The sequence below is a fragment of the Centroberyx affinis genome, unplaced genomic scaffold, assembly GCF_046629955.1.
Source record: "Centroberyx affinis isolate AG114_WGS23_722 - 3 ecotype Tasmania unplaced genomic scaffold, CSIRO-AGI_Caff_v1 ptg000204l_1, whole genome shotgun sequence".
NCBI lineage: Eukaryota > Metazoa > Chordata > Actinopteri > Beryciformes > Berycidae > Centroberyx > Centroberyx affinis.
The window spans coordinates 1,613-26,467 of NW_027278896.1; the positions used below are offsets into that span (position 1 = coordinate 1,613).

General features: G+C 39.0%; 1 pseudogene; it reads left to right on the forward strand.

Moving 5' to 3' along the window:
• Positions 1-1,453: 1,453 nt before the first annotated feature.
• The window catches only part of LOC139661114 (inactive dipeptidyl peptidase 10-like), a 52,575-nt pseudogene continuing 29,173 nt past the window's right edge, over positions 1,454-24,855 (forward strand).

Genomic DNA, 24,855 nt, shown 5'->3' on the forward strand with positions numbered 1-24,855 from the left:
AAACCACAGTCACACCAAGTTCATCAGATAAAATATCAGATAAAACAAGTTTACATTAACATAAATAAATAAATAAATAGATAAATAAATAAATAAATAAGTAAATAAATACATAAATAAAATAAAATAAAACACAAATACAAGGGAGTACAGTTATAGAAAGGCCTTCGGATAAAAATAAATTTCCAGGAGTGTTTTAAAGCAGTGGTTCTCAAACTTTTTCATGTTAAGGACCCCTAAACTGACACAAATTAGACCACGGACCCCCATTTGATAAGATTTTGTCCCAGGGTCCCCCATCTGATAAGATTTTTTCTTTTAGATGTTTTATTACAGAAAGTGTATGAAACCCATGACCAGAATAGTCATACATTCTGTCATTGTGTTACTTATGGATGGAATTATAGTGAAAATAAATGATTCCCCTGGGGGTCCCCGGACCCCACTTTGAGAACCACTGTTTTAAAGGAAGATGCTAATATACTGTACAGCAGCAACTTGATAAAAAGTCCACCTACCTAAAGAGCACAATAGGCACTTTCACTGTGATATGCTTTATTAATCCCCATAGGAGAAATACAGTATGTCTTTGTTCCCTCTCCTCTGGTTGGGGTTCAGCAAGCTGCTGCAGAGTCCCTGGAGTAGGTGGGGAAGCACTCCATCTTGCTCAAGGACACTGCGGCAGCTACGGCCGTATGGGAACCGAACCCGGCCCTCCAGGTGGGGGATGACATCACTAACCACCAGGCTATCCTGCTGCCTGTACTTCATAAACATTATTAGTAGAGGAACTCCTTTCCAAAGCGCTATTCAGCCATCTTTGGGAAAATCATTTACTGCAGTTCATCACTCAACATCTCTAAAACATACTGTAGAGCGGTGGTTCTCAACCTGGGGGTCAGGACCCCCCCAGGGGGTCACAAGATAAATTTGGGGGGTCATGAGATGATTTATGGGATAGGAAAGAAACATGTTTCTACTATACAAATGTATTTTCATGCCCAATTTTTCTGACTTTCTCTAATTTTTTCTTTTTTCTTATGAAATACTGAATAGTTTCCAGCCTCTTGGCCCCCTATGGTAATCAAATGAAATAATCTGAAAAGGGAAAATCATTGTTTGGTTGAATTGTTCATCACTCTGCAGCCTGTGATGGGGGTCGCTTTGTTTTAAGGGGTCACAAGCCAAAAAGGTTTTGTGTGTGTGTGTGTGTGTGTGTGTAGGTGTGTGTGTGTGTGTGTGTGTGTGTGTGTGTGTGTGTATGTATGTGTGTGTGTGTCTGCTTTAGAGGATCCGGTCTGTATATTATAATCATTTGGTTAACCAAGGAATAAAGTTACTTAATTTGTTTTCATTTTGTGCTATTAATCATTTTGTAGGAGCAGGTGTCACATTTTTTCAAATGGATTTTCCAACTTGTTCTTTGTTGTTTCCTTCTCTTACTTTTCTGTAGGAATTGGACATTGGGACTGATAGGAACTGGAAGGGGATTGGCATCTCTCTGCTGGTTATTCTGGTGGTGCTTTCCTTTATCGGACTATCCATTGTTCTTCTGTCAAGAGGTGAGGCTCCCTATAGATCTATTCACAAAAATGAGAATGGAATCACTTGCCTTTCAACAGCCAATCATCACTGATTTCAGAACAGACTGGAAGTCAGCCTGCTTCCATATTTTGTTTTCCTACTGCACTTTAATTTGATTCAAAGCTTTAAGAGAAAACACATTGATTCGATCATTTTCCATAACATTGTATATTGCAAAAAGAGACTGTGTAACACCCTGAATAGATTCACAGACAGTATTTAGGCTTAAATATTAAATAGAGTGACACCACAAACAACACATTGCATGGGTCATTTCATGGCCAATTCACAATATATTAATGTTTATACTGTACTCCTCATCATGGTTACTCATCTTATGTGCTTATACACTGTATCGTGCATACACTCATTTTAAAAATATTTGCTAGCATCTCCTAACCTTTCTATAAAATCAATCAAGATCAAAGATTTTTTCTCATGGCCTAGAATGGTCCAATTAGCTAAAACGCCACTCTGTGTCGTCCTATTAATATACTGCCTGCAGCTTCTCCTCTAACACTGAGTAGAGGACTGACTTTGTGAACTCATACAAAGTTTCTCGGAACTTGTACATCAGTAATGAGCTTTATATCATACAGTGCTATCAGCTCCCACTGGAATTAGAAATTGTTCCAATATCCCCAGTATAATTATCTCGGATAGTGTCACACTCACCTTTCCATCAGTTGTTCCACTTTAGAAAGGTACGCACAGCAAAATTGTCAGCGTTAATTTAACTCTGAGAGTGTGAAAATCAACTCTGTGCCATGTGTTTCCACACCATCAGAGTTAATTTGAGACAGTTTTAGATGGTTTTGAAGAGCTCAATGATTGGAAAAACAACTCTCCAATCAATACTTGTAAACTCAAATTATTGTCACTGAAAAGTCAACTCTTATTAACACTGGAAAATGTTCTGTTTATTGCTGAATCATCCCCCTTTTTCAGTGGCCTTGGTTCCATAAGTACATTTCCGATTCATTTTAGACTTTACAAAGACGATACAAAGACTTTTAAGCTAACTGACCTGGCTACTATCCATGCTCACCTTTGGAGTGGATAACGTTTCTATGGTAACAAGTCCAGTCTCCGATTGGTGGAAATATTTTACAAGGAGTTCAGGAACAAAACACGATTTCTTAACAACAAAGCTGAAATCATATTGATTGATGACTTCTACAGGAACACATATAGCCGTATCACAATCTGATAGTTCATGGTAAGTGTAACTTGTATCGTTAAAATATCATGGCTAATAATCAAATTCCCAATGGGAAAAATGAATTGGAAATCTACTTCCAGAAACCAGTGTTTCAGCTCTATAACCACTGAATTACAGCTTTTAAATAAAGTTATTCCTATGGGTCAGTTTGGTCTGTGTTAGTAAACATTCACAACAGTTTAATGTGTTCCGTCTCATTTATTATGGCTTAATTTGCATTTTTATTTATTCATTGTAATAGATACGTTATCATATGTATTGACCAAAATACACACGTTTTTTGCAGTGAATCAATCTGAGCTTTTTTCCATTTATCAATACTCAGGATATGTTATCCTTTGTGCCATAATCCAAGGTGAACATACACAAGTCCAATAAACAGTATATACTACCATACAAATGAGTACCATTGAAAACATCAGGCTATGTCATCATAAATCTACAGCACCATAAGACAGGCAGCAACATTCACCAGCTTCTAGCTTTCGGGGTGAGTGAGTGTAGGCAAGGCAAGGCTATCAAGAGGGCACCGTCCTTCACCAATCTAATAATTACTTGCTGACAATTTGTGCAGATGGAAATCTAAAACAAAAAAAGAAAGAAGACAAAGCAGGGACTGTATAGGAAGATGTTTGGAAGGGAGTCAGTGCAGTGTCAAAGCTGATGAAAGCTGGCTTTAATGTTTGTGAAGTACTCCTGATTACCACTCAATGGTAATTCTGGTTTCCCAATTATTTATGGTAAGATACAACTTTGTGCTATATACAGTATATCCTGTCCTACACTGCTATATCTCCAATTCAATCAACAAATGCATCAAATGGCAACAAATGCATCCTAATTTTTTTTGATGCAGAGTAACTAACATTCAGTTTGATAACTGATTGATTGTAGTTAGGTTATTTAATGTGTTCATGATTTATTTTCCGTTTCCCCCTGTAGATGACGGTGGTAAATCCTTTGGCTCTCAGCTGACTCTGGATGACCTCTTTCAAAGAAACTTCCAAGTGCATGATCCTGATGCAAAGTGGATCAATGGTATGTGCAGTATGTCAAAGGTCTGGGCTTGAAATGGCTTCAGACTTTACAGTATAAATTCTGAGATTATATTGTTTGAAACGTTGTCAGCCACCTTCATGTTTACAGTCTTTGAGTTTGTTTTTCTAAAAAAGCAGTTCAGTTTACACTGAACAATGCAGTGGTCACACAGAGGAGAAGGAAGAACAGGACCGTGTCTTCCATACCAAGAGCAGTAAATGTTCATTGTTTTAAATGTAATTTAATGTGAAAGGCACTGCATTTTTAATATAGACTTTAATAAACTAATTTCAGATGCCAGTGTTTTCAGATGCCAGTGATATTTTGAAAGCAGCCACACTGCCAAGCATTTCATTTTTCTTTTTTCCCCCACTCTCTTTTCTCCTCCTCTGCTCCTGTATCTGTCCTGTCTGTTCCTACTGCCTGTGCTCTGGAGGCAGAAATAATCTCATTGGTTGAGTTAAATCTCAGTAGACGGAGGTAGCCTGAAGCCCAGTGAAAAGGCACGAGGTAAGAGAGGAGGAAGCTAATATTATGAAACCTACCAAATTGCTACTACCTGGAAAAAAAATGCAAATTTCACCACACTAAGTTATCTAATTAGCCTCGCTGACATTCCAAATTCAAATCAGCCATACTAGCCTATAGCTATCTAGGTAAGCTAGTTAGTTAGCCTGCTGACCTTCCAAGATCATTAATGCCATGGTCAAGAACTAATGAAAAAAGCTAGCTAACTTTGGCTGTTGTGGTTCTTTTGCTCTGCCCACTGAGATTTAACTCAACCAATGAGATTATTTCTGCCTCCAGAGCAGATATGTCTCTGAGAAATATTTGTTTAACTATAGCTTCAATCTGCACTTCATTTTCCCAGCAGGCGACTCTAGTGTCAGCCACTCTCTCATTCTGCCTTCACTGCCTGTGTGTCAAATCTGTTCCTTTTGTCATTCTTTTTCATATTGTATTTGCAAATGTTAACACTCACCGAACTGAATTCAGCCGGTCATTTCTAAGGGCAAGGCTGAAACGGTTTGTGGCTCATCAGAAAGAGGACAAATCTGTACACAAGCCCTAGCGGAGAGATACGCATATAATTTTATATTCAACCGTGTTTACAGCATCACTATAAAGGTTGGAATTTTTGACCAGAAAAATTTGCCCTCTAAATGAAGCAATATCAAAATAATTTCAGTTTATGACAGATGAGTATCCCACCAGTGAAGAAAGGTATTTTTCCTTCTGAAATATTGACAGAAGTATAAACCTTCCAGATCCAATTACTTGAAAGTTTATGACAGCATATATTCTAAAATGAAAAACTCCCAGAGGATGTTTATCAGCCTGAGGTAATCGGCTGACTTACAGTGTAAGCTACTTTTGTCAAGTCAAGGAATGGGAAATGGCACATGTATAATGTAAAATAGAGGTGAAATGAAGAAAATGAGGCAAGAATTGTATGCCCTCAGTATTTTTCTTTCACAGGTTTGCAGCTAGGTAGCTTCAAAATAAGCAGGCGCTTGGTTATAATTAGGGCTACACAGAGGAAATAATGGGGCAAAAGAAAGAGCCATACACTGATTATGAAATACAACAATTCCTGAATCTGCAAACTCATTCTTAACAGCATGCTCAGTCAAGAAATTATCATGAAAAACATATCTCACCTGTTACAATTGCAATATATATAATCTCAAAAGCCCCAAAGTAAACATCAAAGCTTTCAAAGGAAAACAAGGCTATAATTTACCTTGAAAATCTTCAGTAAACAGTAAATCAGTAAACAGTAATAAACAGAAAAACAAATCCAAAAGAGCTTTGATAAGTTGACTGAAAAGTTTATCACTGTAACTTTTAACTTTTCAGACTACTTTGAAGCCGCTCTGTCTTACTATTTTCTCATGCAGAACGCACCGCAGTGAAAAAAGGTTTTTGGATGGCATCATATCTAATAATTACTGACCCAGTATCTTAAAGATCAGCAAGGGATTTCAAGCATTATGGATTTGAAATTTAAGGCTTTAAAGTGAATCTGCGGCAGAGTTAGTAGGAGGGTTTCAGTCTAAAATGTGATTTCAACCATTTGAAAAAAAATTGACACCTACTCTTACAAACTGATTAAAGCAATGAGTCATCTAAAGACGTGTTTGTAAAATAGTCACATTTATGATAGAATAATCTGTGGGTTTTTTTTAAATGCTTACTCATGACACCAGCTGGGATCCAAAATATGGAAAATGGAAATCTACCAACAAGTCCTCCAACTCATACGACCACATAGGTCGTTTGTTCCTACCCTCTAATACAACCCACAGGAGCGTTTCCATAGTGATCTCACAAAATACATGAAATGAACACGACCTCGACGACTCCGCCACAAATTGAATTACGTCCCAAAGGTTGGTTAATGGTTAAATGTAGGCAATTAAAACCACTTTGGTTACATTTAGGCAAGTAAAACAAGTTTGGTTAGGGTTAAGGTTATGGTAAAGTTTAGGCAAATAAAACAACTTGGGTTATGGTTATGGTTAAGGAACTAAAATAACTTGGTTAAGGTTAGGAAAATGGTTTGGTCATGGTTAAATAAAAAAATAATAAAAAGTGACTCATGTCCGTTGGAAATGCTGGGAATCGAAACCCGGTCACCGACATTGAAGGCAAACCTATACACCCATCCGCCATCCCCGACCACAACACCCTTACTTTCCACCGTGCTATTTCAATGTTGAGAGAGAAACTTGACAGTCAGGTGACATGGACGCAGACCAACGTAGTGCTAGAGGTCGCTTAACTTTAAAACATAACTATAGGTCATAATAAGCTGCTTGTACAAACGACCTATGGGGTCATTTTTTTGGGGGAGGACAGTCCATGACTAAGACTAAGAGTTATATTTCATTTGACAGCATAGCTTTGGCAGCAGAAGTAAGTAGTCATACACCGTTCTTAGCCTTTGACGTGACTGTGTTACATAATTAAGCTCACTGCTTGCTGGTACAACTCTTTTTCTGAACAGCTGAGCAGGCTGTTTCAAGCCAGGAGGGTCAGCAGTCCCATTAGCCTCATGCTGTTGACACCAATAGTGAATTATGTTGTGTAATGTTGTGAATTGGGTGTAAGTGTAGCTATGGTACAGAATGGTGTAGTGTAGTACGGTTCTGACGACTGCTGAGAGTGGATGTATGTGTCTAACATCCATGCTTGTTTTCTATGTTGTCAACCAAACAGCACAAGGGAAGGTTAAGGGACAGTTAGATCCTGTGTATTGGTAAATATCTGAAGGGTTAGGGTTAGGGTTAGAAGAATGAAGAATTTCAGGTAGCAAAATTGATCTGATTGATTGATTGGGTATTAAAAGGTACTACCCAAACCCAAAGGATAACGCGTAAAAGCATACTTAGCATGTTTCCAACATGGTCCTTGATGGTATACAAAAATCAGAACAAAACAATACACAAAAATCGGAAGCTGAAATTGATACTAAAATGGATATACACTATATGACCACATGCGATGAACCCAGGGTCATTTATCTTCACAGAAAGCCCATTTTACATCAGAAAGATGATCAAAATGCACATTTTACTCAATATTTAATCCTTCAAACAAAATAATTTATTGGGCCCTATTATGTAATATACCACTTTACCACTCTAAGTGCAAAGATTAATAATCTAATAAACCCCATGTTCCTGCTTTCCCATGTTGGGTCACAGTTACCGTTTGGGAGTGAAACCCTTTATGGACAGTGGGAGAAATCTTTGTCTAGCCTGTCGGTCTCTTTCCTTTGTCTTAAAGACACTCATCCAAGAGACTCCTGTGTGGCAAATATCATGAATAACACATCAAGTACCACTTTTCGTGACAGAGCAGTCTCTTCTTTTGAGGCTCTCTGGCGAACGGTTTGAGTCTGGCTGTTTGTATAGGGGCTGTCAAGCTGTCTCACCCTTCCGTCTTCTGACAGGACTGCTGGGGTTGGCTCCTCTCAGTCACGCTCGGGTTTCCACTCCTGAGAGCCGGACCTTTGCAAATCAACCTGTTCCTCCTGAATGCTGCCTCTCTCACCGCTGCAAGAGCCAAAGCAAAAGTCCTTCAAGTGATCTCAAAAAAAGTTTATTTTATTCTTCTGGTTAGTTCAGAGTTCAGTTCAGTTTTTGTGTGCAGAAGTATAATAAACCCATAAAGGCGGGCATTAAGGAATGCATCAGTTTTTAGAATTGTTCAAAAGGAGTGAATACGATTGAAAAGTCACAATGAAAAAATTTAATACAAAAGAGCATGCTGATGTTACCTTGTTGAAAGATCTCTTTGCTTCTGTCTTCACAGTGATTGTTGAGATGGTTATAGATTTTCTTTAGTCCTTTGTGTCTAAACTTTGTCAGCAGTCACACTCAATGCTTTAACAGTAGAAACAGGTTTGTTTTAGTTGTAAATTTAAACTGAAAAAAAAGGTTTTAATAAAACTGCACAATAACTATGTAACCTTGTGACAACAAGGCTTGTTGGTTACATGTCAGTGTTACTTGTTGGGTAATCATGTCTCGCTGCCTAGGCTTCTGAACACTGCGCCCCCCAGGGTTGTGTCTTATCTCCTCTACTGTACTCTTCATACACAAACAACTGTAGATCACACTCCGAGTCAGTTTTGTTGTATAAGTTTGCTGATGACACCTCTGTGGTGGGTCTAATCACCAACGATGATGAATCAGCCTACCGCAGGGAAGTAGTAGAGCTGGTGAGGTGGTGTGAGGCTAACACCCTGATACTTAAAATCTCAAAAACTAAAGAGCTGGTTGTTGATTTTAAGAAGAAAGTAGGCCACCATCTTCCTCTCTCCATCAATGGTCAAGTTGTAGAGATGGTCTCCTCCTTCCGGTTCCTTGGGACCACTATCCACAAATCCCTATCATGGGATCTTAACACCAGTGTCATAGTCAGTAAAGCCCACCAGCGACTCTACTTCCTGCGGCAGCTGAAGAAGTTCGGGGTCAGTCGGAAAGCCATGACTCACTTCTATAGATCTGCAATTGAGAGTGTGCTCACTTTTTCCATTCTTGTCTGGTATGGCCACACAACCACTCAGGACAAGACTACACTTGAAAAAGTGATAGGCAGAGCATCTAAAATCATTGGTTGTAGTCTTTCCTTGCTTGCATCACTTTATTCCACCAGAATAATCAGGAAGGCTAAAAATATCACCACAGATCCCTCTCATCCGGCATATTACCTCTTTAATCTCCTCCCATCAGGTAGAAGATACAGGAGCATTAAGTGTAGAACATCTTGCTTCAGGGATAGCACCTACCTCAAAGCCATCAGGCATCTGAACTTGCACTGATTATCTCTAAATGCACTTAACCTAGCACTTTAACACGGTATGCACTTTACTACGTGCTGGATAACGTGCTGTTTTCTGGGTAAATGTAAATGCTGTGTGTTGTATATTGCTGTTTGCTGTTTTACTGTGTGTATATTGTGTGCTGCTATTGCATTGTTGTTGTAGGAGTGAACCAAGACAAATTCCTATCAACTATGTTGACATGGCAATAAAATTATTGAATCTTGAATCTTGAATCTTACAGCAATAGCCACATAACCCTAAATTCACAGGTTCAACTTTCTAATAGCCAGATATTAAACCTCTGCCTAACAGTGTTGGGGTCCTTACTTTTCTTAAAACGAATTAATTACTTTACGTGTTACAATACTAGCTACATTACTTTTGCGTTACACCCTAAAACGATTATGCTAGGCTTAGCTAATGATGTACAGCTAAGCCCACATTAGCCAGACACAAAATCTTTGAAGGTTTTTAATAAAGATAGAGCCTACAGCATTACATTCAGACTTTTCAAGTTGTTGGCTCGTTCATATGCTCTACTTGTAGTTCCAATATTTCCGACATGACTTGAAGACAGGATAAGGCAAGGTGAATCTCTCATAGATATTACGCCAATAAAGAGGTTAAAGAGGCTAAAGAATATAACGCAAATAACAAGAGATCAGTATACTGCACACAATTTGCAGTATTTACTGTCTCCTCGGATCACTGATGATACAAGTATTGCTTTATTATTCTCAGTGCAGTCCTGGGCAATATAATGTTTGATCCAATAGTTTTTTTTTCATACATTTTTGGGGAAAAAGTTGTATGTGGTAGGCTACTAGAAAGCATCAGACATTATTGCCATATGATATCTCGGCTCAATTAGTGGCTCTCCAGATGCCTCTTAGTGTGTCTGGTGAGCTACAGAGACACCTGACTGGATGAAGGCTCCAGAGTGGCATTTGTTTGAACACCTGCTTCACTGCCATAGACAACAAACCCTTTTCCCTGCGCTGCCATGCCATTTACGTCAGCACCGTGACAGCTGCTCCAAACTAAAATGCTCAATCAACTCGGGTGACATTGCGGCCTGAGCATCACATTCCTGATTTGTTGGTGCCGCAGTGGGGCGCACAGAGACAACCTGCAGAAAGAAGAGCGTCTTACGATTTCAGGGCGTTTAACAATAGGGGGAAAAAAAGATGGAAATGTATGAAAAAATAGGGTGAAAATGAAACAAACATACAGAAGTTCAGAGCTCCTTTGTACTGTATATTCTCAACACTTAACGTCAACAATTTTAGCAGTTTGGGCTTTGAAATAGTTAAATGTCAGTGGGTTTTGTGTTGCCAAAGACAGTCAGTTGCTGGGTCTCTACTTTCAGTGGCCTCAGTTTGCACTTGAAACACACTGGAAACACTCTAACATCAGTACATAAAGTACATTTTTGACCAAGCTGTGCAAACAAGTTGAATAGAACTGTGCGACAAGTTATTTGGACAAGGACTCCCCTTTAAGAGTCTGCCTCGTCCTCAGAAACAGCCTCTGCTTGCCCATTAGTAAGTCAGTTTGGATCTTAAAGGGGCAATAAGTCAGCTGTCCCATAGCACAAAATGACCATAATGTATCTGCATGGGGTTAATAGGGTTGTTGATCAATGCCAGTGAGTCAACAATTACTTGTCCAGGTGCTGAGGTTTTAGCTTTCAAAAGTCACTTTCTGACATGTACTCTGGTTTGAAACAGAAACTCTCCACCCATTGGAGTTTCAAGACTCTCCCAGTTCCTCCGCCCAACCTTCTCACATTTCTCTACTGCTCAGCGGTGGCCGTCGCAACATATTTTGTTTAGCCAAAAAGCAAATAACAAAGCAGTATTATTATTACAGGATGTTGCAATCATAATATATTAACTCTTCATTACAATTTTCCATTGGATCTCTGCTCTAAATAGCTAGCTCACTCGTGAGGGATGAGGATGTAGCAGGAGATAAGGTCTGTCCATGTTGTTACAATTCCTACTGGTTACTGATAGACATTGACAAAAGTTATAGATTACTCACTTCCACGTAAAAAGCGCTGTGGCTGTATTTTATAATAATAATAATAATAATAATAATAATAATAAACTTTATTTGTATAGCACTTTTCAAAAACAAGTTTACAAAGTGCTTCACAGACATAAAAACAGAAAATACACAGTGCAAATACAAATTAGAATAATTACAATGCAATCAAGAAATAAAAACATAGATAAAAGACAATGAATAAAAATCTTAAGAATAAATAAATGAATAAAAGCATAAAGAAATAAAGAAAACTCTAATTAAAAGCCATAAGAGTTTTAAAAGAGGACACTGAGGTAGCTTGTCTGATTCGCAATGGAAGGTTATTCCACAGTTGTGGAGCCCTTACGGCAAATGCCCCACCGCCCTCTCTCTTAAGCCTTGCCCTGGGGACCGAGAGCAACAGCTGGTCTGCAGATCTTAGAGCATTAACAGGGGTGTAAGGGGTGAGAAGGTCGATAATGTAAGATGGGGCAAGGCCACTCAGTGATTTAAAAACAAGCAATACAATTTTAAAATCAATTCTGAGTACCACGGGTAACCAGTGCAATGAGGCGAGAATAGGGGAAATGTGCTCATATTTTTGAGTTCTTGTAAGAACCCTAGCTGCGGTATTTTGTACAAGTTGGAGGCGGTTGATGGATTTCTGGGGCAGTCCGGCAAATAATGAGTTACCTTGGGAAGCTAAAGTCTGGCTTACAGAATCCCTGAATGCTTTGGGTCCAAACACGATCACTTCAGTTTTGTCATTGTTCAGCAGTAAAAAGTTACTGGACATCCAGGACCTTATGTCTGCAAGACAGGCTGTGAGTGAGGTAATTGAGGAGAGGTCTGATGGATTTATGGATAAATAGATTTGTGTATCGTCCGCATAAAAATGGAAAGAAATGTTGGAGTTGCGGATAACTTGACCCAGTGGTAACACGTAGATGGAGAACAGTAAAGGGCCAAGAATAGACCCTTGAGGAACGCCGCAGGTGATATTTGCATAGCTAGAGAAGACATTCCCAACTGATACAGAGAAGGTTCTGTCACTCAGGTAAGACTTAAACCAGTCTAGAGCAGTCCTAGTCAGGCCTACCCAGTTTTCTAGTTGATCAATTAATATGCCATGATCAACTGTATCAAATGCAGCAGAGAGGTCCAACAACACTAAAACAGTACAACAGCCGGCATCTGAATTCATCCTAATGTCATTTAAGACTTTTAGAAGTGCAGTTTCTGTACTATGTTGAATATGAAAACCGGACTGAAACTTTTCAAAGAGTGAGTGGTCATTCATAAAGGATCTGAGCTGAGAATATACCCCTTTCTCCAGTACTTTGGCAAGAAAGGGTAATTTAGATATGGGTCTAAAATTATTAAGATTGTCAGTGTCAAGGTTGGATTTTTTCAGTAGGGGTTGAACAACAGCCGATTTAAAAATTGGAGGAATAACCCCTGAAGATAAAGACTTGTTAAAAATTGTTAAAATATCTGAAGATAATAGGCAGAAACCTCTTTTAAAAATCTTGTAGGTAAAACATCTAACGGAGAGGAGGAAGATTTCATGCCATTAATCATCCTCAGTAACTCTGACTGAGATACCAGATAAAATGAATAAAAAATCCGATACACCTCACTGTGTGGTAGAGTAAACAAAGATGGCACGATTTGGGCTCGAACGCTGGAAACTTTATCGACAAAAAAGGACCGAAAAGTCTCACATCTCTCAATAGAGGAGTCTTCATTGGAATCGGGCGGGCGGTGGATAAGGGAGTTAATGGTCCTAAATAGCAGCTTGGGGTTGTGAGGATTTGCAGCAATATGTGAGAAGTATTTTGATCTTTCTTCCTTTACAATGTTGTTAAACTCTTTTAAAAGCTGTTTCATGGCATTAAAATTGCACCTTAATTTGGAAGCTTTCCATTCAGCACATCTACACGCCCTTCTAATGCTCCAGACACGGTCATTAACCCATGGTGGTGGTTTCGTCAAAGCAGGACAGGCTTTAGACAATTTAAAGGGAGCTACAGTGTCCAGAGTGGCAGCACATCGTTCCATGAATCTAGTAGCCAGCTCCTCCGCCGAACATGACAAATCTGGCGGATCAAGCTGCTGAGAAGCCTGATAGGTGATACAGAAATTCTCAATGGTCTGTGAAGTGATGGGTCGAAAGTGTCGAGGGCCTCTCAGGTTAGAGACCGCAGGCACAGGAGGAACATTGAAAAGGACAGCAGCATGGTCAGAAACATGCATGTCCCTAGTCTGGAGATTTACTGGACTCAAGCCACATGTAATAATTCAAGTTCAAGTTAATAATTAAATTGAGAGTATGACCGTGTTGATGGGTAGGGCCAGAGACATGCTGAGTACAGTCGAAAGTATGGATAAGATCGAGCAACTTCCGGTTGTTGATGTGGATATTTAAGTCTCCTAATAGTACAACTTTCTCATAGTTAGTGGTAGTGATGGAAAGTAAGTGACCAAATTCTGTCAAAAAGTCGCCTTTTGATTTGGGAGGGCGATATAACAAGCCAAAAAAGACAGTAGGGTGGGAGGTAGTGAATGAGAGTAGCTCAAAAGAAATACAATTGCCAACAGCAATAGGTATACATTTTTGGTCGGCCTTATAAATGACAGCAAGTCCCCCCCCTTGTCCAGATAACCTAGGGCAATTCCAAAATGTATATCCGTGGGGACACGCCTCAATGAGAGGAACATCGGTATCTGACCAAGTTTCAACCAGAAAAATAAAATCTAAATCATGTGAAGAAATAAAATCATTAACAATAAAAGACTTATTGGTGATAGACCTTAAATTCCACAGGCAACCATTTAAAAATGAATTACGAAAACGACTGGCAGACTCAGTTATAGTAATTAGGTCAGATGGAATGCTCCTGTGCCTATAAATACCAGTCCGTTTGTTAGACAGCCTTGCTGTATAATGTGCCGGAATGATTGACTCCTGCGGAGGGAAATCAGACACACCATCTTCATTCTGAAGATTACTAACTGCAGAGTTCACACATAAACATATGGAATTAGGGGAAATAGATAGGGGAGCTATAATAGCGGGTCCTTGCCTGTTATATGCAGTAACTAAATTAGCAGAACTGATCTGACAGGGGCCCGGATCCGGAGGACATCAAATACTGCGGGACCGGTCACCTGAAGAGAGCCAGGGGCTTGACCAGAAGTGGGGAGGTGCATGAGAATGGCTAGGGAGCGGTGGAGCATGTGAGTGCTGTAAACAGTAAGATAAGTTTGCCGTTAGCATGCGAGAGCCAGCTGTATTTGGGTGGAGGCCATCCCTCCAGAAAAGCTGTCTACACTCCCAAAACAAGTTAAAATTGCCAATGAAAGCCACATCGTAATCACTGCAAGCCGATGACAGCCAGGTGTGTAGACTCAGCAGGTGACTGAAGCAGCCCACCCCAAAGTATCCTCTGAGCTAGAATACCTCATGCACAAGTACAACCTCAGGATAAGATGCGACTCTTTCACTGCCTCACCCTCAAAACTCCTCTCCTTGATACTGACTGCTAACAGAACTGCTGGCTCTAATTTTAGAGTCTTTGCTATAGTCTGGCTCTGATGCTCTGATGGTGGACACAGTAAAAACGGTTTTATTAGGTGATTGGGGGAGGTGCCTTGCTCAGGGGCACTTTGGCTAGATGAGCAATGTCAAATCAACAATGAAAATCACCTCAGATGCTTTTTCTGATACTACAATGCAGAACTTGGCCACTTGTTGCACACCTGCATATTGAAATGCATTTAACAGGAAGGTTTTCCTCAGTTGGATAATAGTGTCAACAGTGGCGTAAAACAGGATTTAATTTAATTCTGGGGTTTTAAGAACTATGGCAAGTCCTTGGATAGCTGGGACACTTTTAATCACAGGTGAGATTGCGTGTCACCTTCATCCTCAGAGCCTTTTCTGATGGAAGCGTTGTCAACTCAGTGGGACAATAGTCCTGCTTTCAGAGTACTTTTGCTGTAAAATGTTTTTATAACCATCAATTTGATTAATGTGAGGCATATAAAATATGAAAAAAGGACTGTGTTTTGTTTAACTGCGGGTGGGGATATCTAAAAGACAAGAGCTCTTTTGAGGATCACTCGCATACCCCCGTTAATCACAAGCAATCTATCTGTCTTTCATGTTTATTTTCCTATCATTATACTCCAAAGTATTTTGAGTGTTTACTATTTTATAGCCCTCTTGCCTGAGATTGATGCCTCAGAGCTTATTCGCTGACATTTACATGAGATGGGGACCTTGAAATGATTTAGACCTGTCAAAAGCATTCATGAAATTCAGTCATCCCTGGATTGTAAAGTTGGTTTGGGATTAGATTAGAGTTATTGCAGCCACTCCTGTCATAGTTTCCACTGTCGGAGGTTGAAGTGCAATCTCGTTGAGCCAAGTTGTCACAGATAGATCCTCCTAAATGAGCCTTTGTTGTTTTGTTTATTTCCTTCTCTCTTCTCAAACCCTTCTTCTCTTCAGGGGGCAACACACCGGCAGCCATCCTTTCATCTAATTGTTAGTTTGCCTATTGTCTACTGTGAGGTATTGAGTGTGTATCTGTGTGTGTACTTCACTATTTTCAAAGGACTTCATTTTGTAATCCACTTAACCACTTGCCAGTGTCTCTGATTTACTGTGACCTCTTTTCAACAAATTGCACTTTTCCAGCAACCCTAATTACATTGTGTAGGAAGATGGAGATATTTTGTAGATGACTTAGAAATTTGTAAAAGAAAAAACAAAAAAACAAAAAAAACAAGCCCCATAATAAAATATTCTCCTAATGCAGCCACAGGCCATGCCTTCACATCCTAGTGTGGGACGTGTAAACCTCCACCAAGGCTGAACAATTCTCCATCTTTCTGTTAGACCAAGGCTGACCAATTCTCCAACTTTCTGTTAGACCCAAAGCCATCACTGCTATCACTTCAAGTTAAATTGATTTCTTGACCCTGCAAACACACCCTTGGGATTAGTAGTCAAATCTCTATCTCTATCTCTCTAAAAAACAATAATAGTCTGATGGTCTATCTGTCCAAAATTTAATGGAAACCATCTCCGCAGATAATGACTCAAACCCTCCATATCTGTATTTTTTTCTTTCGTCATCCCTCTGTCTGACCTAGAGGAGGAGATCGTTTTTCGGAGCTGGGATGGAGATATTTTGAAAGCCAACACACACAGCAACGAGACAGACCTCCTACTGAAGAACACCACATTTGTGAGTACTACTACTTACCCTGCAAAAAAAAAAAAAAAAACTTCTCAAAACTTCTCAATTTCCACAAAACAAGTGAGAAATTCTGCCAATGGTTTGCGATAATTCTGCTTATTTCCATCGCAGTTTCACTCATTTCATGAATTTTCTACAGGCAAGTGTCAGTATCTTGGAACAAGGCTGAATACCTGAGTTGTATCAAGAAAATGACACCAGATTCAAGAATAAGTATTGAAATAAGATGATTTGCATTGAAAACAAGTGAAATTATCTTGATTTTTCTCACTTGTTTTAAGAAAAGTAAGATTGAATAGTAATAGTAAGAGTTAATGGTAGATAAAATGACTTGTTAAGATGGATAATTTTTTGCACTGTATTCTTTGGTCTGCATGCCTAATAATTATTCTGGTAGCTTACTTTGCCCTGAGCAGGTATCATCACCCTGATGTACCCTTAGGCTGCTTCAAGTCTCACTGTAACTTTTTACACTGATCGCAGATTGTGAAAAAACTTTTGGGGGATGAAGACCGTTTTACAATTGTACCTTGGAAAAATTAATGAAGAAAACTAAACTGATTTATTGTGAAAAAAGATGTCACCCATCTCTGGTTCTTCCCACAGGCAACGTTTAAGGCCTCTAAGTTTGCTGTTTCTCCAGATCTGAACTTTGTTCTTCTGGGATATGATGTCAAGCAGGTGAGAACCTCTTAATATTCCAGATACATGTATTCCAATATTGTTGTTTGGCTCGGAGCGGCTCATGCTGGAGGTTGACTGTTAATTAACTAAAATAGAGACATGCATGCTAAAAAGTTAAAATGTACAGAGGAAAATATTTTTTTTAGCTTCTTATGCATTACGTCTCTCTCTGTTCTCATATTAGAATCTGTGAGTCGGACTGTGAGCTGCTGAGTCCAACTTTGATCTAACTCTTGATGTAAATGGAATGAAATGAATAGAAGAGTTTGTGAAGCATTTTGTCAGGAGTTGACAATTATGGAATTGCTTGGAATTGCAGTATGCACAATGTTAAGAAGGCAAGCTAATAGTTCAGAGGGAGTGATGCTTGGCTTTTTTTGTCCTTTGGAGTTTAAGGTTACATTACAGCTTTGTCATTAAGGGCTATAATCTTCCTCAGAGAGCAGAGCTGATAGACTTAAAGACATCATAATGTGAATTCTCAAGGCGTACTTGCATATTGATGCTTTGTTGCCCCAGTAAGCATCTGTTTGCTCCGTCATGTCTAGACATAAACTCATTTTATCTCTTGAAGTCGAACTGCAATTCATTTTTAGCTGTGCTATTCAGTATTCTCCCAATAAAACCCTACTATTCTGTAGTATCTTTTTCAAAAAGATACTACAGTATACAGCGGGTGACAGCATCAAGGGCAAATAAGAGAGGCAAGCACCTTTTTAGTCTGTTTGCAACAATGATTTGCTGCGGTGTTGCAGGCTGTTTTGACGCCTGTGTAGCGTCTGTGAATTGTGTGAATTTGTGAGGAAAGGTCATCCTGTGGGTGAATGTCTGTGGAAATGTCATCTTGCAAGTCAGTTGAAGTGGACCAAAAATAGGACCAAGAGAAAGCAAACCCAACACATTGTCCACACTCTTGTGGACCCTGTAACCAATCCTGAAATTAACGTGTGCCACCATGAGAAGTAATGATATAAACAAACAGCTACACACACGGGCAAGCTGTTGTTTTCACCTCTTTTCTAAAGCTTGTTGTCATGTTCAGCTCAAGTCGTAGATTTTCCTTTTTTTAAAACTAGCTCCTCTCCTCTCTCTCCGCCTCCCCTCCCTGAAAAAGATTCTGGTCATGGCGAATCGATGAAGCGAGCGAGTAAACGTTTTCAACTAGTAAACTTGCTACCTATCTCTTCACTTGTCATTGTGGGACATGTGACCTTCAGCGGGAGAAAAATCTGGCAAAGCGAGACTGGTAACGGCGATATTTCTCTGTAGGTACGTTTATTTTAGCCTTTAGCCTTTATGCACCATTTGTCCTAAGGGGCTTCTGTAGCCCAGCAGGTTCGTTGTGTGTGTTTACAAATGTGTTGCGGTTTCTGTCACCCTCTAGTGGGCAGAAAAAATCGGTTAGTGTAGCTTTAATAACTATTATTCATTCATTCATTCATTGATTCATTCATTGATTCATTCATTGATTGATTCATTCATTCATTCATTTTCCATACCCGCTTATTCCTATTCAGGGTCATGTGGGGCTGGAGTCTATCCCAGCATGCACTGGGCAGAAGCAGGGAATCATGCTAGACAGGTTGCCAGTCCATCACAGGGCGAACACAAACACACATCCAGATCATACAGCACAAAAACCTCTAGGCCAATGTTTGAATTTGATGAGGCTTATCGTAAGTTGAATCTGATTGGCTGATTACAGTCTGTTTTCAAACAGAAAGCTAATTTGACATCTATTGCAGCCACTGAAACACAGCACAGTGACCAAAAATTACAAGGGCCTTTTCATCCGCTGTTGAAAGAAGGCACACAGACACATTTTTATTGCAATTCACTGCGAGGTATTTACAGCAAATTTGTCCTCGCTTTGCCTTCATTTCATCAGCAAACAGCTCCTCAAAGCAAAACCTACACATCTGGGAGTGCTTGGTGTTTACAATGCACAAATGAAGCACACTGTGTAGCAGCTTCAAAAGTAAACAAAAGATCAATAATTTAGGCCTAATCACTCTCAACTCAAGTTCATTTAAAATGCCAAAACTGACTGTGAGTGAAAACACCTCTCAAAGATAAACTTTGTATATGGTGTATATATGGAATATGGTATGCACTTTCCATATTTTTCACCATAGAGGCAAAACACAATTTTGGCTCACAGAGAGTGATTTTTCTCGGTGGAGCAGTGTTATATGTGGTGTTATATACTCTGAAACAGTGGTTCAAGGACCCTGACAGGCCCTTGGGGGGGTTCAATGGGTCCTCAGTCAAGTGAGAAATAGGTACATTTTTCTCTCATTTCATTCAAAAGAGGTTAGCACAGTGAGAAAATGTATAAGAATGACTATTCTGATCAGAGGTTTCATTTTCATATCAAAAACCCTATCAAATAAGGGACAGCGGACTAAAACACATCTATCTTTGAAAATCCCTGCTCTATTCTGCTATGCCTATGCAGCAGAAATCAAATGCCTGAATACAAAGTTGCTTATTATGAATATTCAGTCCCCTTATACAATGAGTACAATGAGTCTGATTTCACAATGAATCAGAGGTACATGTGAAAATAAATGTGCCGTATTTCCCGAAGTTTTAGCATGAATTTGGCAGCAGCCTTTCAATAGTTGTATAGCTACAGTGTGCTGGTAGTTTAGACCACCTGCGAACACTGAGTTCAGAAAATAAGGGGGTAACTGGCCTACAGTTAACCATGCGGTGATAATAGTTGGATTGCATTTATGTTTGGGATACTGATTCTAAGGAAGTAACACTCTTCACGTGGATCTCTGGCACACAGGTTTATTTAGACAGCAGACCCACAGCAATTTGACTTACGCATCACATCTGGTTGATTATACCATTTTTTAAATGTTGTTCACACCATTGTGGAGTTATTATTCCCATTCCGTTCCAAGCTCTTTGATAAACTTGCTGTGACAAGCAATTTGACCTGCCCAGTCTGTCACAGTTCATAACCTGACACTTTTGAGATGACAGCAAGTCCTCTTCACATGCAGTACACTGTGCTAATGTAGCAATCGCACTTTAACCACATGAAACACTTGACACATAGAGGTCAAACCACTTTAACTCTCTTGGTGCTAAAGGGTAATTTGAGCAAAAAGCTTTTTGCCCAAAAAGTCTTGTATTCCTTTTACAGTTGTAATTTGGCAAAGTAAAAATTATTTCCCCCGTAAAGAAGAATTAAATCAGGCAAGTCGTTGCAGCTGTTTACCATTGTACCAGCATTTCACACCTAAAACAAGGGGTTTCATATAACATTACAATCTATGTCAGATGTCTCTAGGGTCTTTCACTCATCAGTATGAAACGCAACAATGTGCACAGATTTATACAAGCCCAACAACACATTAAATATTGAGTCACAGTGCACAAAGGCTTTCATTCTTGATCAGTGTGATTTAAGGAGCGAGTAAGAGCTTCTCTATTATGCTTTACTCAAGGCTAGTGCCAACATTTAGTACATTATGTTCTACATTTCTTTGTACCAAACCGATAGTAATCCTCACAGGAACATCAGCCTTTGTTACTTTATCAGCAGTGCCGCTGGAAGCAAAGGTGAAACATAAACTTCAATCATTGTTAATCTCCACCTGTATCATATTTGGTTGCATTTAAACAAAAGCCTGCATAAATTACAGCACGAACTGCAGTTCACCAGTATGACATTTTTAATGTGATACTGCAGTTGCTGTTCATTCATGTGCATCAGACTTATTATTGCTAATATTATTCCCTGGAATATGGCACCATCAAATGTTTTTTCTCTTGTATCGTCAGTGATTTAAGAACAACCATGCAGTGTAATTTTGATGTGGGAATTAGTGCAGCCCAGAATATCCTAGCTGTATTAATATCATGAGAGGAAAATCAGATCCAGTGAACAAGCGAGGAAAAATTAAAGTGTTTTCTGCCTTGGCCCCATGTTTATCATACAAACAAGCTCCCTCTTATTACTTGGGTTGCTTTGCTGCACAATTTTGAATTATTATTCTATAGGTCTATTTGCTTCTTACAACAGTGTATTACAACTCTGAAGGAACCATGCAACAAAGCATTCAATACAATAACTGGTTTCCTTTCACTCTTTTAAAAGAAACCAGTAAACAGGATTGTAACAATGCATTATCTAATAACACTGCATTATGTAATAATCTGCCACATTTTGTAATACACAACCTGAACGCAATATGTAATAAATAACTGTTTGTATATTAGAAATCCACTGCAAATCAGTGTGTTGTTAGGCTATATGCTGTGGTTGTTTTTCACTTAATTACTTAAATACTTAATGTAGTTTTTACTGAACTAATAGTATATTTTTAAAATGAATTTGGAGTCAGTATGATTCATGCTAGAATGCATAAAATAAACATTGTTGTTATAATGTTATAACGATTTTTATGAATGAAGACATCCATTTTAATGCACCATATTATTACATTTTCATCAAAAAAAAAGTGCAACTCCCGTATTTTGTAATAACCACCGCAATATGTAATAATGTATTACAAAATGCGGGGAAATTTATTACATATTGCGTTCAGTCTGTGTATTACAAAATGCGGCAGATTATTACAAAATGTGGGTGTTATTACGTAATGAAGTGAAAATGTATTACATTCTGTCAAGTTATTACATAATGCGGTGTTATTACATAATGCGTTGTTACAAGGATGTAAACAAATGTCTTTGATTGTACGCACATCAGTAGTGTGCATAAAAAACAACTGGGTAGCCATTATGCTGTATTCCATTCACTTGTATTAATAAAGGTTCTGCAACTCAGTCGACAGAGATCAACACACATTGTGAACACAAAGAGGGCACTTTTCTCTTTTTTGTCTGTAACCTTTATTTATCCAGGGAAGGCCTAGGTGAGCATGCATGCTCATTTGCCGCCCTGCTCTGCTTCACATACACACAGATATACTCCGATACACACCTGGGAGCCACCCACTACCACAATTTCTATTGTTTTCAGCTCCACTGAGGCATCTCCGTTGCCAATATACCTTGCATAAAGGTGCAATGAGTAAGATTTTTACTGACCCACACCACAAAATGACAACAACGATTACTTTGCCAGGTGCTGAGATTTCAAAACACACTTTCCAGCCTGTTCTTTGCTTTGCAAGAGAGAGTGTAGTTCCCCCACCACAAACACACACACACACACACACACACATACACACTTACTCGCACACACCTCACCCAACCATGTGCATTTTCAACTGCTGAATGATGGAGGATGGTACTACGAGACAAAACGATTCAGCTACGAAGGCTAAAAAGCCTCGTTCTCAAGCCAAGTCAAGTAAATGTCAAAGCCTTTATTATTACAGTATTTTTCATCGTTATACATTAACTCTTCTCCAAAGGTTTTTGTTGGATCTCTGCTCTAATTAGCTAGCTTACTCATCTCTAATGTGAAAATGTGACTTTATATTTGTGTCAGTTACAGGCCACCGTAATCTGTGCCATGTTGCAATTCCTCGGTCGCCGATAGAGGTCGATAAAAGTCATAAATTACTTAATGCCCCTTTAAGAGCATCTCAGTGGCAGCCTGGCTGGGGATCAGCACTCTGAGCCCCCCAACAGTCCCAGTGCGCCTCACACTAAAATGGCAATATCACAAAACAAACAAGGAGCTTTCTGTTGTGGCCTAGCCACTCCAGTTCTGCTCCACCATTTAACATGGTGTTTACAGAGTGTTGGGGATGGGGGTGGAGGGTTGTTTGTGTGTGCGGAGGGAGTGTGCTCAGACATGATAATCAAAATGATCAGCTCCAGGCAGAGGCTCAACTATTGATCCAGATCGCGTTAGATTTGCACTATTTCAGCTTTTCCTGTTGTTGACCCTGTATTTTTTCCTGTAAGCACAGACCCTGAAAGTGGAATGACTCTCTTCTATGTTGTACATTTCTCAGGCAGAAGTAATTAAAACAATTGCAATGGAACGTACAAGACAAGTACTACTACTAATAACAATAATAATACATTGAGTCGTACTGTAAGAAGCCTACACACACTTATATTTTGAAACATTTTATGCCTCACATGTCTTTTGGAGGGAAATCATTAGCACGTTCTTCTACTTTCAAAAAGCAAGATGGCCCATTACCTGTGAGTACTTAAAATGAGAGTGATGTGGTAATTACTACTGCCTTAGACCTCAAATTTGAAGTAATTTCAACTCTACCTCTAATGGGTCATAAATGTGGAAAAGGTGGGCCTTACAATCAAACTATGAAAGCTTCGGCAATCCAGAAATCCAAAAAGCCAGATTCCTTGCAATGAAAATATCCACTTCTGTTCAGGCAAATGAAAAAGTGGCAATGTTTTTAAAGTTGCACTGAGCAATTACATATCTCTTTTTCTCCAGGAAGTCTTAAATAATTAAATCAAGTCCTGATGGCCATAATTGTGATAAGTCTATGTAATTTAATAAATTTGCAGATTATTCATTAATTTATTATTTACTGTATTTACTAATTTTCTCAGCCTCTCAAGTCTTAGTGCACTAGTAGCAATAATGTCTGTATTCCATGACTTGTTCCCCAATATATTTAGAAAATCACTATGAAAAAAGAATACATTGATTAAAGCAGTGCTGAACTTAAAGCCTACAGTTGGAGTGTCAGCTGATGTTTGTGCAGTGATTGTGCACATTGATTTTGGGCTCCATCATCCTTTGCCAATCGATACAAACTTGCTGTGAGCTTTTGGGTCTGTCAGCTGCTCTTGGCAGTTTGAGAATAACTTTCTGCCAGGCTCAAATTCAGGTCTGCCTGTTGGCTTCATGGCAACCATAATGAACTGATTTGAAGAGGGTAGATAATAAGTGTGACTGTACCGCCTGGCACACACTGGAGGGGAGGTATGAGAAACATTTGACATCTGTTGCAACTTTTTAGACATCCAAATGAAATTAGCACATTTAACAACCTATGTAAATAACTATATCTCCAAGTACTTTCAAATGGTGTAGTGGCATAATTTGTGTTGTATTTACAGATGGTATTTGTATAGATAACCCTAACCCTCAACAGCTCAATAAGGTAGCAGACACACATCTCCTCTACTTAACATATGTTGGTTTCAGAACTTATATATATTGGTTTTGACATATATTTGCAACTGCTTACGAAGCTATATTTATGCGCAAGATACCACATATTTAGTGGTTAGGGTTAGGGCTGTGAATACCTAAAACACATATTATCTGGACATATTTGTATACATATATTACCTACTGTCATTATTATAATGTGGAACGCTGACAATGCATTTGCACAATTTAATATCTTCTATTTGCTCCGTTCTTACCTATTACCTATTATTTGCTGCTGAAATGATCCAATTTCCCCACAGACAGTGTTAAACGTTCATCTAAATTCTGTGCATATATTACAGCAATTGTGGATTCTTTATGCTTGACCATGCAGCTTTTTCAAACTTGGCTTGCCTAGTGGTGATGTTACTCTCATGAACTGTGACATATAGTGATGTATTCAGTGCTTGATTAGAGAAAAATGTCAGTGTTGTTTAAGTTTTTTTTACTCATCTCCATCGTTTCGCTATCATTTCTGACTCCTAGTTATCTCGATGGTAAGTCAATGCATGCAGGTGTCACCTTTTCTTTAGCAGCTGCTCATAATGCTCACTTT